Source organism: Periplaneta americana, chromosome 4, assembly GCF_040183065.1.
Source record: "Periplaneta americana isolate PAMFEO1 chromosome 4, P.americana_PAMFEO1_priV1, whole genome shotgun sequence".
NCBI classification, from domain to species: domain Eukaryota; kingdom Metazoa; phylum Arthropoda; class Insecta; order Blattodea; family Blattidae; genus Periplaneta; species Periplaneta americana.
In genome coordinates this window covers 107,252,661-107,265,248 of record NC_091120.1, presented here as the reverse complement: position 1 = coordinate 107,265,248, position 12,588 = coordinate 107,252,661, and positions in this window count along the sequence as shown.

Sequence of the window (12,588 nt, the reverse complement as noted above, 5' to 3'; positions counted from 1 at the left end):
ATTGCGGGCAGTACAGTTGTACACTGCAGTCCATCAGTGGTGGAACCTATCGAGGTCGCTTGGGGGCACCGGTGCACTGCATTTTGCACCAGGAATATTTATGTGCTAAAAATATGAACCTTAACAATGTAATGAATGTTGTTGCGCAAACAATTAATTTCACAAGGTCTAAAGGACTTAATCACATGGAGTTCAGGGCACTACTTGATGGTATTAACAGTGAGTATGGGGATTTACTCTACCATACCGAGGTAAGGTGGTTAAGTCGAGAAAAAGTTCTGGGAACGTTTTCTCTCACTTAGGAATGAGATTGCCTTATTTATGGATGTACATGGGAAACCTATTGGAAGCCTTGGACATGAAAGAATATAAGAATAATGCAACAATTGTGCGAAGACTTCGAACGTAGATATCAGGAAATTAGAGAACTTGAATAACAATTTAAGATATTTGCAACACCTTTTTCAGTGAGTGTCCTGGATATTCCTGCTGAACTACAATTAGAAATACTTGATTTACAAAGCGATATTGAGCTAAAGGATAAGTATCAAAACAGAAAAAGTATTAACCATTTCTATACTTGTTTTCCACGAGAAAGGCTTCCTAAACTGCACAATCTTGCTGCAAGAACATTGTGCATGTTCGGGACAACCTACGTAAGCGAAACACTGTTTTCTTTAATGAAGTTTAGGCAAAGTCACGTTACAGAAGCCAATTAAGTAACGAACACTTGAAAGCATGTTTGGAATTTGGTGGTATTAAAACAATAGCTTCATGAATTGAAAAACTGCTTACTAACAGAAAACTGTAAAAATCTCCGCGGATCTCTGATGTATAAGAAAAAGTACTATTATTAGAGATTTGAATAACAACGTTTGTACTGTTGTTTTATTTTGTTAATTGAACTGTATAGCAATGAGAAGAAGACAAACAGTGAACAGTTTTATTTCGTAGTATGTTAATCTGTATAAAAGTGTATACAGGATTTTGTTTTGTTTCATTGTTGTGCAAACATACAAACATTTATGTCGTATATAGTTAGTTAATTGTACCAAATTGTATAGCGTATTGTTTTCAGTATAGTGCAATTAACAGTGAAAGGTGTGCTTCAATTAAAAGCTTAAATTAATTTATATTCTTATCACAAATTTGGTTCACATACAAGTTCTTAGCTCCGCCACTGTGGAAGCAGCTACCCTTGCCCGCAGCCGTATGCCAGGGCTTGAGGGTTTGTACGTACGCACGAGAGTGTACTCACTTGACGCCCCCTGATGTAGAATTTAGACCCTTCAACCGTTCGGTTCAAGGTACTCCTACAATAAAACGTTCGTCACACATTCTTTATATTCGATCGTATTTTTGACTATGTCTAAAGGTATCATCATTGTCATTGTAATCTTCCACACTTCAATTCTATTGGCGCGTCATTGTTTTCCTCCAACCCTAAGAACTTAATACCTAATTCCCCCCTACATCGTCTCGATGAGCGAGAATTCGTAGCAGTTTCTCCACAGCATCCTCCATGCTCACAAATATCTGACATCAACCACGGATTATAAAAGCTTCAGTTGAAATTGACTTATTTTAGTTTTGGTTACTTTAACAATCTCAATTTCTCTTTAATCCTCAGTCAACCACCTGTTAATTCCGTCCTAGAGTTTAATTTTATCTATTCGTTAATGTGCTATTTCTTTATAATTGCAAATTGTAATTCGTATTAGCTATTGTATTTGATGTATTAATTTCGTATTTATATTACTGCTCTACTGTTTGTATTGAGAAGGGGAATTGATTTTATTTAACTTAATTAATATTTATTTTTACACATCGTGGCGTTGGTTTGGCAAGGTTGTAACTAACAAAATTGGCAAAAATGTGTTTTCACTTGTAATGACTCTTCATAATACTGCCTAGCTTATAAATACATTTCAGCATCATTTTCTGAAAAATGAAAGAATTAGCAATGTGACAGAATTATATGTGATGACAACTTTTGAAAATATTTATTTTGACAAAGTTCTAACTGCAAGCTGCTATTATTCTCTCGCAAAGATGCGGGAATTTAATTTGTCTTATGCACAGCTAAGCATGATATATTTTATTTGTAATTTTTATGGCGTAATGATAAATATATAAGTAATGTGTTCGGATTATTGATAATAATTAATTGAAAACAAATATCAGTATAACGGGACTTTTTTCCCATAAGAAACAGCTATCAGCATAATGAAAGTGGGATATCAAAGTTCTGACGATATGTTCCGTGATGACTAGATTCCTCCTACTTCATCTGATAATGAAGATTATGAAGAAACAACCTCAAGAATGTAATTTCTTCAATTAGGTGATGCACCTTTTCACAGAATTATAATGCCAACAATAACATTTCGATGGACAAAGATTTACACACTGAAGAAAGTTTTGAGTATATAGGACAGCCAAACATTACGTAAGATGATTTTTATTTTCAATCCCTTCGTTTTCCACTTAGCTATTTTTTTTCACGTCTTCATAACATTTACACATCCTCATTACTTAACATATGCATTTTTTAATCGTCAATAATAAATTTGATGACTACCTTTACTTTCAAGAAACTCCTTCTTAAACCAATATTTTTTATTGCGTAATTATTTCTTTAGTTTAAAAATATAATACAATATAAACAAATAAAATGTATAAATACATTTAAATAACACAAGCGACATTGAATTATAATAGTCCTAATAACAACAAAACATCGAAATGTAACTATTAACTTCAGAAATTACCAAGAAAATATAGCAAAAAAGGTGCGGAAAGTAGTGTCTAATCCGCAGTCATGGAAATGCAATATTCGAAGTACACATCCTCCACATATAACGTCAATTGAGACTGCCCTTTCATATAGAGTGATACAACAGAGATATGATTGTTTTCACAAAATATAATTTTATTTTCTGGAACTTGTTTAATGTCAATTGTTATCCAATTATATATTAAAAGAGAACATTTCTTTTAAGTTCAAATGTTTTATGTAACGAATAATAATGTTTTAAGTAATGAATGGAAATATGATTTGACAAAGTTATATGAGCACTTAGAACCTTGTCTCACCCTGAAAATCATTATGGAAGGACATAGTTCTAATTGCAAAATTAAATATTCTAAATGTAATGAATAAGTGGTCTAATTAGGCTATGAAAGTATGTAATTATAAGTTCAATGCTTTAAGATGCCATACGTAACATTTCATAAGTATAAGAAACTAAATGTTCATATTACAATAAATTGAAACTTTGAAGCTTTGTATCTCAAAAGTATGAAAAAAAAACAGTTAGAGCCTTGTCAAACCAAGGCCACGACATTGTGAATATACAGTAGACTCTTGCTAATCCGGTCATTCCTTGAAGAGAGAGGTGCCAGATTTGTGAGAGTGCGTCTCTTCTATATCACTGCAGGTACTAATATTAATATCAATTTGTAGTAACAATTAACACAAGCTCAGAGTACTATAGGCTACCCTCATAATTATTTTGCTTAGAAGTTAAAGGTATTTCACCAAATTCCTGACTTGTTTGAAGAAGTATAGTGTAAGTCTATAAGAAATACAGTATAACACATGGCACCGGTGCAAATTTTTCAGAATACTATTACAGAAGAATTGATAGAAAGTGCACTATAAGAAGCTGGATAATTGAAAGATCGAATTAGCGAGGGCCGGATTAGCAAGATTCTACTATATTAACTATCAGCTTGTGAATGAAAATGACAGATATCTAAGATCCTGTAAGTACATTTCAAAATTCATTTAGACTCGTAGTGCACTCTTTTCGAACCGAGTTCTTGACATCATCAATGTCATCGTCATCATAAAAATAAATGGGACGGAAGAGATATGTATGATTACGAAATCTTTAAGAATAATTATTTAGCTATAGTGTAATTCCAGCATTTCTTCGTAACAAAGTATACTATTCTTCTGTCAATTAGATCGAAAGGAGATAGAAATGACTCCATCAGGCTTAAAGAATGCTGTTTTTGTTGGTCTTTTAGGGTGCTATTCATAGACATTTCGCTAGACCGCGCTACGAGCGTGCTAAACTAGCCTCGGGTATCGAGTGATTGCTTGTACAGGATTCATATCATATCATATCGCTAAGACTGGTTTATGAAAACGAAAAACGTTAGTTCGCTGATCATCCACCGGAAGCCTGCGCTAAGAATGTCTATGAATATGGCCCTTAATGTCCAATTACAGAATTGAGGGATCCAGGTGAAATTCATTTGTGATATTCTGCATATGTTTGTGTTCTATTAATGTCAAGTCATATGTTTACATCATAAATCCACTTGTCATATTAATACCTAAGACTCTGGTAGGTATATCATTGGAGAAACTTCCATAATTTTATAATCAATAGATATTTTGTCTGGCATCACTTTGCCTGAAGATCAATTTTGTCATATCTGTGAGTACCATGCAATCACGTTTATCACTGCCACGTTTACTGGAAATAAAATAGTGTGAAAATGAATGTTAGGAAGACAACATATGCCTTTACATTAAACACTTAACTCCGAGAATTTTTTTCCTTTCAATGCTGTAAATTTTGTTTACAATTTTATTTACTTGTAGCCGAATATCAATAAATTGTTGTTTAGTCAACAGTCCGAAAACAGACCTGAACCTCACAAGTGACACCAACAAGGCACAACTTATGAGGCAACTAGACCAAGAGATAATGGGGTAGGGTGGCCAGTTACTTTCCCCCTCCATTGAATACATCGCCGATTAGCTACATATTACACTAATCAGACTTCAGATCCATCTGGCGTTACAGATGTCCCGCTTCCCACACCTCCGCTATCTTCTTCTATCATCCTCACTGTGTGTGTAAAAGAATTATCCACTAATATCTGACGGTTCTTTGTGGATTGCAAAATACATGCCATAATTTGGAATGCTGTTAACAGTTCATATCCATAGTAAACTCTGTAAAATTTAGCATTATAATGTACATTTTCCCGTTAGAAATTATCAAAAAAAAAAAAACAACTCAGAAAATACCTTTTGAGAACCAATAGTAGCAGGAGCAGGAGCAGCAGCAGTAGTTCGTTGGCGAAAGGAATGTGTCAACATTTTCAGATTTCAGGATATGGTAACCCTAAACCTGGGCTAATACAAATGTTTTTAAAGAGACGAAATAATAACGACCATTGTGCATGAATAAATACAAACGTGAACATATTTGACTGGGCCATAGATGCGTCTATCCCGCAAGAATGGTTTTTTATTATTGAATCCGAAGCTCAGTACCTATACATAGACGAATGATTTCGCAATTTAATTTAATACTCACAGAATTATTATAATATTAAGCTACAAACGTAGGTAAGACGAATGATTTCGCAATTTAATTTAATACTCACAGAATTATTATAATATTAAGCTACAAACGTAGGTAAGATTTATAACAGTAAATACTAGAGATGAACAAAACTAACTGCCGCTCTCGCTCGCAGTGTTCGCTGCATTTGTCTTTCGAGTCTCGGCTCGTCATTCTCGCTACGCTTCGAGTCTCGCTCGTCATTCTCGAAATAGCATTTGGTCGGCGTGGAAAGATTTTGTAACTTTGAATAACATACATAATTGAAATAAATAACCTAAATGTTTATATGAGACAAAAAAGACAAAACAGAACAGTATCTTAGTTATCAAAATGTTCTGGTTCTATTTTATGATATTACCTATGGTTATATAAATAAAAAAAATTCTCAAATAAATTTGCATTTCCACGAAACATAAAACTTGGCATTAATATTTTTTTACTTGAGATTGCACACTTGGTCTTAAACATATGAAAAGAAAATTCCTAGCCTTTTAATAAGGGCCTAGTAATTAATTAAAGACTTGGGAACGTATTATTATACACTGAAAGGTGGAGATGTTTCAAATAGGATACTTGATTGTTTATACATATATAACAGTTGCCAAAGTAGATAAAAGTTCAGTCACGTATAAACAACTGCTGACTTCGGGACTTTGGGAGATGATCAATATCGAGTCTCGGAAGTCTCACAACCAGTATTTACGTCAAGGACGCGACGTAATACAACATTGTCGTGTGGGTTTTCGGCTTTGCGGACGCTGTTAGATTCGTTTTCTCGATCGTTGTTCATCCCTAGTAATACATTCCTTATATATTGTAGTATTATTTCCTGACTCAGGTTTTGCAATAACCCGTAGGAAATGGCTGTTCTAATGCAGCAAATTAAGAATATACTAATTTATATTGTAATCGGTATCCCTGGATAATCACTTTTTCAAGGTCAGTTTGGTTTTATTTATTTATTTATTTAGAGACTTCCTATTCAAACATTACGATCCAAAATTTGATATTAATTCTAAATAACGAATTTTTGGACATTGTTTTTAATGGATAAATAGGACTATAAACACCATATTACCAACTATACTATTACCACCACGTGTCATATTTTTATACACATCTTCAGAGTAAATGTAAATGATGTCACATACAAGGTAAAATTTATTCACCTTCATCATTCCATAATATGAAAGAATGTTGATAGCACATAGCACGCTGTTGCAAGGAATAGCAGATGAGTGGATTTGTTGCGCCTTTACACAGATTTATGGATATTCGAGCCACGGTGGCAAACAACCAGCAGAGAGCGAAAGGACGGATGAGGGAGAAACTGAATACGTAAGCCCACATCAATGCTAATTACACCGGAATTCTCTGCTTGTACGGTTGTTCATAATTGTACGTTATTTCAGTTCAAAGTACACAGGTACTCTTCGTGAGCGCGTTTGTGTTGATTTGCTATGAGTTCTATTCATTAATAGTGATCTATTCTATGTTATGTTCATCAAAACCATAACACACTCCGCTACAACATGGCGAAAAGAAAACATTTCGAACCTTAGATGGTAGGTTCTCTGACTGGTCAATAACATCTCTAGATAATACCGGTACTGATGTTTAAAATGATTCCGAATTCTGTTACTCTGACATTGTTACGAATTGTATTATTATTATTATTATTATTATTATTATTATTATTATTATTATTATTATTATTATTTATCGTTTGAGATGGGCAGGACACGTAGCACGTATGGGCGAATCCAGAAATGCATATAGAGTGTTAATTGGGAGGCAGGTGGGAAAAAGACCTTTGGAGAGGCCGAGGCGTAGATGGGAAGATAATATTAAAATGGATTTGAGGGAGGTGGGATATGATGATAGAGACTGGATTGATCTTGCTCAGGATAGGGACCTATGGCGGGCTTATGTGAGGGAGGCAATGAACCTTCGGGTTCCTTAAAAGCCACAAAGTAAGTAATTATTATGGTTTATATTAATATTATAAAAGTATTTCTGTTGAAATATTTAATCATGCAGTACCTAGTAGTTAAACGACAATGTATTGATAGTTTTCTGCCCAATGGAAGGTCTTTCACTGCTAACCCAGCATTTTGCAATCTTTTCTCTTTTCCTCATCCCTCTTCGTCTCCGAATACGGTTAATATATGTTAGTGTTCTCTATCATGCGATGTCTTCTTCAGCCCAGAACTTTTCTTCCGTTCATCATTCCTCCAGTAGGCAGTTTCTTTTTAGCCAGTTACCCAGATAATTTCTTTTTCTCTTCCTGATCAGTAGCAGAATTATTCTTTGCTTAAATACTTTTTCTAGCACGGATTCATTTCTTACTTTGTCCATTTCACACGCTCCATTTTTCTACATAGTCATATTTCAAATGCTTCTAGTCGTTCCCCTCCACTTCGTTGTAATGTCCATGTTTATCCCTCATACATGTCACTCCATACAAAGCACTTCATTATTCTCTTCCTTATTTCTTTTTCCAAATGTTCGCAGAGAATGCTCTTTTTCTATTTAAAGCTTCATTTGCCACTGCTATACTCCTTTTGAATTTCTGGCAGCAGCTCATGTTATTACATACTGTTCCCCCCGAGTAGTTGAAGCTGTTCACTTGTTCTACTGCCTAATTTCGAATTCGCATGTTTACCTTCTTTATATTTATTTCTATAATCGTGCTCTTCGCCTTGTTTGCATTTGTTTTCATTCAATATTGCTCACTGCTGCCATGCAACTCCAGTAGCATATTCCTTTATATCATCTCCTCCAACGTTAACAGCATCATATCATCATAAAATCATGCACTTTATTCTTTTTCTTTCTACTATCCACCTATTATTGTTCGTGCCGCATTAAAAATCTTGTTAAACACTGCTAATTTAGTTGGATATTATGTAGGAAAATAAACCAAAGTTTGTTGTTTAAAAGTGTTATAAAGAAATCCTGTAACCACATTGCCATTTTTGTGAATTTACTTAATGAATAGCCTTCGTATTAAATAACACGGCCACAAAAACCAGCAATGTGTGCCTGTTTAATGCTGGCCAAAGAATTTACCGTCCCTTGTAATGCACTGGTTTTGAAGTCGTATCAAGGAGAAGGTAAAACGTTAAAAAATGTATCTACATACAAGTTTAATTTTCGTTCTATCTTAATCCATATTTTCGGAATTTTTATCGTTCTTGAAAGGATCAATCGATGTCGTCTAGTTTTAGGAATATTTTGTAATAATTGTTCACATAATAATTCATAAAGGGAATATAATTATTGTTATTGTATAAGAAAGTGCACTTACTTACTTACTTTCTTACAAATGGCTTTTAAGGAACCCGAAGGTTCATTGCCGCCCTAACATAAGCCCGCCATCGGTCCCTATCCTGTGCAAGATTAATCCAGTCGCTAACACCATATCCCACCTCCTTCAAATCCATTTTATATCCTCCCATCTTCGTCTCGGCCTCCCCAAAGGTCTTTTTCCCTCCGGCCTCCCAACTAATACTGTAGGCCTATATGCATTTTTGGATTCGCCCATACGTGCCACATGTCCTGCCCATCTCAAACGTCTGGATTTAATGTTCCTAATTATGTCAGGTGAAGAATACAATGCATGCAGTTCTGCGTTGTGTAACTTTCTCCATTCTCGTGTAACTTCATCCCTTTTAGCCCCAAATATTTTTCTAAGAATCTTATTCTCAAACACCCTTAATCTCTGTTCCTCTCTCAAAGTGAGAGTCCAAGTTTCACAACCATACAGAACCGATAATAACACGCATTTCCCATATTTAGCCTATTCTGCGTTTAATTTTCTCCCAGTGTCATTTAGGCTTATATTTGTTACTGTTGCTCCAAGATATTTGAACTTTTCCAACTTTTCAAAGGATAAATTTGCAATTTATACATTTCCATTTTGTACTATGTTCTGATCACGAGGCAAAATCATATACTTCGTTATTTCGGGTTTTACTTTCAAACCTATCGCTTTACTTGCTTCTAATGAAATTTCCGTGTTTTCCATAATTGTATGTGGATTTTCTCATAACATATTCACTTCATCCGCATAGATAAGAAGCTGATGTAACCTGTTCAATTTGAAACCCTCTCTGTTATCCTGAACTTTCCTAATGACATACTCTAGAGCGAAGTTAAAAAGTGAACGTGATAGTGCGTCTCCTTGCTTTAGCCCGCATTGAATTGGAAAAGCATAAGACAGAACCTGGCCTATACGGACTCTGCTGTAAGTTTCATTGAGACACAACTTCCTTAATAACAGTAGTCTTTCAGTTGTTACCCTTAACAACACGCTAATCCCTTATTCATCTGTCGTAAAAAATCTTGGCTTCTTTTTTGATAACAATGTAAGTTGGAATTTTCAAGTTAATGAAACGATAAAGAAAATCTGTTCCTCCATTCACTGTTAGAGTCGCTTGAGAAACTTCTTGCCCCAGCAACTAAAACTTACCCTAGTACAAACCTTAGTAATGCCGCACTTCGATTATTGTGACGTTTTGTTAAGTGACCTAAGTTCTGAATTGTCAGTCAAGTTACAGCGAGCTCAGAATATGTGCGTCAGATACGTGTGCAACATCCGACGATATGATCACATATCACCGTCCTTCATAAGTCTTTCGTGGTCAAAGAAATCAGAACTTTACACTCTTTATCTTTACTCTATCGAATTCTGCACACCTCAACACCAAATTACCTTTCGTCTCGTTTCTCTTATTTATACTCTAACCACGACGCAAATACCAGATCACTTATCTGTGGCACGCTAAGTATACTTCTTCATAGAACATCTTGTTATTCATCATCTTTTACAGTATCCACCTCGCGTCAATGGAATTCCTTGTCACAAAGTATTAGGGGCTGCAAGACAATAAACACCGTTAAAAACAGCTTAAAAGGTAACCTTATTAGCATTTCACTCCAATCTTACTGATTTAAACTTTCACTGACTACATTGTTACTTCATTCTTTAGACATCATCCTGATAGTGCTGTATTTTCAAAATTGTCTCATAATAATCTCTTTCTATTATCTAATATTATTTGAAATATGTTAACATTCTATGTATTTTAGCTTAATTCTGCTACACAGTTTATTTCAGTGCCTAATTAATAGTTCATAGTATTTTGTTGTTTAATTCGTATATAACTCTTGTATACATGTAACTCTCACTTAATCAAATTGTTGAATTTTTTGTAAGTTCATGCATATGTATATACACTTTTTGCTGGTTGAGTGGAAGAGAAGGCCTTACGGCCTTAACTCTGCCAGCTAAAATAAATCATTATTGTTATTATTATTATTATTATTATTATTATTATTATTATTATTATTATTATTATTATTATTATTATTATTATTATTATTATTTTACTTAATCGAAGTAGTTTCTTGGGAATACCAAATTCAATAAGAATGTTATATAAAACTTCTTTCTTAACCGAGTGATATGCGTTTTTGAAATCTATGAATAACTGATGTACTGTACTCTTATAGACCTACTCCCTTATATACACTTTCTAAGATAGTGTTGTAGTCACTCTACAATAGGAAACGAATAATGGCTAGAAAGTGGAGCTATAATATCACTCTTTTGAAATAAAATCCGATCTAATAATTATGTTGCGAAATTAAAAAAATTAATTGTTTATTACCATTACTGTGGTCGTAGTTACCATAAACATCATCACTTTTTATTTTAAAACTTCAGCCTTTAAAGCGGCCGTATACCATTTTTCCTTACCCTCCATACACTACCCATTTCAGCGAGTACTGACGACCACGGGTGTATAAATTCATTAGTAGTGGAGGTAGTAACTGACTATTAAAACGTAAAATGTATAAACAGAAAATTAAATAAAAATTAGAGCAGAATGAAAATAAATTTACAGTTCTCTACTGTGAAGCAAACACAGATCTCCAATGCATCTCTTATAATTTACCTACAGTAGCAGTTTATATCCTAAAATTTATATAAACATATGAGAATATCCCGTAAATATTGTTATTGTTATTTATACATCTGTATGTAAGCAATGTCAAGCTTGTATTATTATTATTATTATTATTATTATTATTATTATTATTATTATTATTAATATTATTATTAACTTTCTATAGTTACGGATGTTTTGGCCATGCGTTTGTTTTAACACTATGACAAAGCACAAATAAATAATATTGTTTTTAATTATATTGCATCCTCTCCCATGGATTATAATATGTTACAATTAGGTATTGTACTAATATATATGCGGAATCCTCTTCTGTAGTATGGAAATGGATTCGTTGACATTAATGAGCTTGTCGCATATGACATATTTCCATAACGACAGAAATGAAATAAGTTAGTGTATTTTCCTTTCCAAAAAATCCCTATATTTTTTTCTGTTAATGTAATTCGAATACAGATTTAACACATCAAAACATTTGATTCACTCTAGGCTATTTGAAGACCGAAATATACTAGTAATAGCCTATCACACTACTTAAAATTACAGACACTATTTACGATTTGCCACTGGATTGGTAGTGATTGGTTTACTACACCAGGCCATAAATATTAGTCCTAAAATTGCACCCCATTTTCAGATACTTCATCTGCTATAGAATATATTTTTGAAAGAATTCCGTGACACTGAATGAGAAGGACATTGTCCGAAAAAACCGACGAAGTGCCTATTGGTACTGTACAAAGAACGCTGCTATCTTTAAATTGTTTTTCATGGCCCGGAAACTAGGGAATAAAATTAAATACAGTAAATGCAAGAATATGAAATAATCTACTACATACAAAGAAATAAACGTAAAGGTACTTCCACACATTCTGCGAGGCACTTGGGGGCATGGAGGTAGAGCTCCACGTATTCTTTGACCTCGACACTAGAATGAGGTGGTGTGGTCGGCACCACACTCCAACGGCTGTTCACACTGTTAAAGATCCGGTACACAATTTGATAGGAGGCTGAGTGAACCTCGGAGCTGTTCTGGAGGTTTGGTCACGAGAAAATTCCGTCACCATCCAACATAGAATCCCGAATCTTCCAATCCGAAAGCAAGCTGCTCTACCAACTAAGCTTTCGCGCAACAATATAAAAGTAAAGATAGCAAATTAAGTTGTGAATTAATATGATCATTTTAATGTTGTGTTAAATTAACATAATAATATATTTTACACAATTTAAATACTTGTCAG